The sequence below is a fragment of the Telopea speciosissima genome, chromosome 11, assembly GCF_018873765.1.
Source record: "Telopea speciosissima isolate NSW1024214 ecotype Mountain lineage chromosome 11, Tspe_v1, whole genome shotgun sequence".
Lineage (NCBI taxonomy): Eukaryota > Viridiplantae > Streptophyta > Magnoliopsida > Proteales > Proteaceae > Telopea > Telopea speciosissima.
Window position 1 is genome coordinate 22478255 of NC_057926.1, and position 3243 is coordinate 22481497.

The window sequence follows — 3243 nt, forward strand, 5'->3', positions numbered from 1 at the left end:
GCCAGGATTGACCAGCTTGGGACAAAAACAACGAACACTATCCCTTACATGTCTCCGCTATGCTTGTCTTTTCTCTCTCTCTCTCTCCCCTCCAGATTGATGAAGGGCGAGGGACCCTCCTGATGTTCGGAGGGGGCCCCATCGTAGGTATTGTGACCGGTGAGATCATGGACTTTTAAGCCCGAATCGATCGACTTATGCTCGGGATCACGCTCGGTTCCTTTACTCTTTAAGGCCAAACCCTCTGTGGGGGCATACGCCGAGGAACCTTGATCAAGCTTTCTCTTCTTAACGTGACCAGGAGGAAGGAACGTTACTCCTTCTAGAAAGCTTTATCCCATCTGTCGAGAGATAATTCATGGTATTTGAGAGATCCATTACAAAGAAAAGTAGAATAAGGGGTTTAGCAGAGGACAATAAAGAGACCATGCGAGCAATGAAAATGAATCAAGGATGGACAGAGACTCGACTGAGTTCGGACATGTTAAAATCCTCAATTTCCCAGTTTATGATAACATTGCCAGGACCAGATTTCTGAATCATCTCCAAGGTCTTTTCATCCTCTAGGTCCAAAAGGGGGTTTCTATTCAGTTTAATGGTCTTAGGAAATCCCCATTGATGGGGAAAACTGGGATCAGTGTACGAAGCCAGGAAAAACCTCTACTTCCATGCGTGGATTGAAGAAAGGGGTCGCTCCATTATAGGAACCTGAAGACTTCGTTGGTGGAGGGTATACATGCCAACTTGTTCCTTATGGGCGCTAAGCAGGAAGCAGTTGGCAAAAAGGCCAACAGAAAGGGGCCTATGTAATCTTAGACACCTAAGCATGAACCCACAAACCATCCTCCAACAATTTGGAACCAATTGACAAGGAGCCAGCTCATAATGGGTTAGAAGCTGAGAAACAAAAGAGGAAAAAGAAAGATGAAATCCGGCTTCAAAGGAATCTACAATAACAGCAATCTCTCCTGAAAATGTAGAATTTAGCCTATCCCCGGGGTCGGCACCTCTAAGATTGATGGAGTCAGGAATGGAATAAAACCCTCGATAATCCACTGCATCATCAAGTGTTAACACTGAGGGAATGTCATCGATAGACTTCCCAGTGGTTCCGTCGGAAGGTGGCTGATGGATATATTCAGACTTTTTTGTTAGTAGGCTGGGACTGTTTCTTCACATGAGGAGAACCCAGTGAAATAGGGGGCTTCTGTGGTGTTTTCATCTTTAACGAGTTGGGGTCAAAAGAACTGGCACCAACTCCGGAATGAATGCATTGTAGTCGGGAAGATCCACTGGGATGACACGAAGGAAGATCCTCACCCTCACCAGAATAATACAAATGCTCTCCCTGTTGGAGCAGGGCAGCAGTCTCAACTTTGGTTTTTGAATTGGAAGAATTGCTAGAAGCAGACATCTTTGAAGTAAAACAAAGAAAACAGCAAGAGAAGAAGAAAACTTACTTAAATGGAGATTGAAGTTGAAGAAAGAAAAAGCGCACACTGAGAAGATCCCTGATGAGCAAATCGAAGGCGAGAAAAATTCAAACGCTTGAAGAACTCGGAAAATTACAAAGGTTCAACGGACGGTTAAGAAGAAAAGGAAAATGAAAGAGACGGAGTACTTAAGTACTCAAGCGTAAAGAGGGATGCTCAAGATCACACCAATGAATTCAAACAAGAGTTCGAGATCAGATGGCAGATCTAAGAAATGGAAATGATAAGGGGATACCTCGATTCACCAAAAGAAGCTTAAGGGACAAGTAAACGCCCAGAGGAGGAAGAGTTCCAATCTCGACTTTTCTGAGTACCTTTTGAAGAAAAGCGGGAAACCCAAAAAATGACTTTTTGGGGAAAGGGAGACGAAAAGCAGCAAGTGGCGGCAGAGAAATGATAACCAAGTCGTTACGCGTAAAGATGATTCCCGTCCATGGCCAAAGGAAAGAGGAGGAAATGATGCAACAATTCTGGGCATGCACGAAAGTGAAGATAATCCGATGAAGCCAAACAGGGAAGTCATACCGATCATCAAAGGTGCACACTACAGCCCTGAGCATAAAGGTTGTAATCGGCAAAGCTAAAATCCAAGGAAAGGACAATAACTCCTTATGTTTGAGTTCAATGACATAAGGAGTAGGAAGCAAATGATATGAACAATTTCTCATTATTCAATCCTATGAGGACACGTGGAAAGAAGGAATCTAGAAAGGAATGATAAATGGAGGAAAGAGGCAAAGGATCGATTACAATGAAGATTAGGTGAGCCCGCGAGTAGAGAATCAAGATCCGAGGAGGGGCATTCTTGGAAATACACTTTGAGAACAGAAATGAGGGAGAAGGCTATAAATAGGAGGGAAGGAGATAGCAAGAGGACCAGAATGCAAATTTCCTCCCGCTCCTCAAAAAAGGACTCAGATCTATTTTCTCTCTCCTCACTCACACACCTCCAAGAATGTGAAGATCTCTGTTCTCTTCACCAATCTTTGTGTATTCAAACTCTAATTCGTATGAATTGAATCCATCGAGATCTCTGGATCTATAATCTTTTATTTGAAGTGTTGTCAAAGGATTCTTACAATTTACTTTGCACAACAAGGTCAAAACATTCTCAAAATGCCAGAAAACCCCATGATTATCATCAGTTTTCAATGATTAGAGTGGCAATTTAAGTTACCTTATGATCCATCCAAATCTTCAACGAAAGAGGAAAAAAAACTGACCCATCAAAACTATTGATCAGGTCAAAATTATCACATTATGTATGGACATAATCCTTCCACAAGAAGCAGAAGCAGCTTAGGTACATAAGATGGGAAATGTGCAACATTAGTGAAACAAAGCGATGTGAAAATAAAATTTGATTGCAACCTTATAGGTTCTACAGAGCCACCCCATTTCCTTATCCTAGATTATATAGGCTTAGCTTGTAACTGATACAGAAAGAAATAATTACATTTCTAAAACTTAATCATAAATATGAAGAAGACTTTAGGACTCTTAATCCTCTATCACGTTCTTCAATGACATTCTTCCCATCTTCCACCTCCAATTCACTAGCTTTCTCTCCATCTAGCAATTTCTTCTTCAGCTGTCATTATTTTTACATTATGAGCTCTTCAACCTTGTAGAAAGAAAATAAATAAAACTGAGGATAAAATAAGGAATAGAGAGCATGACAGGAGAAGCACCAATCATCTTATGAAAGTCATCTTCTGCCTTCTTCCCATTCCATTTCCCACACTGTCAA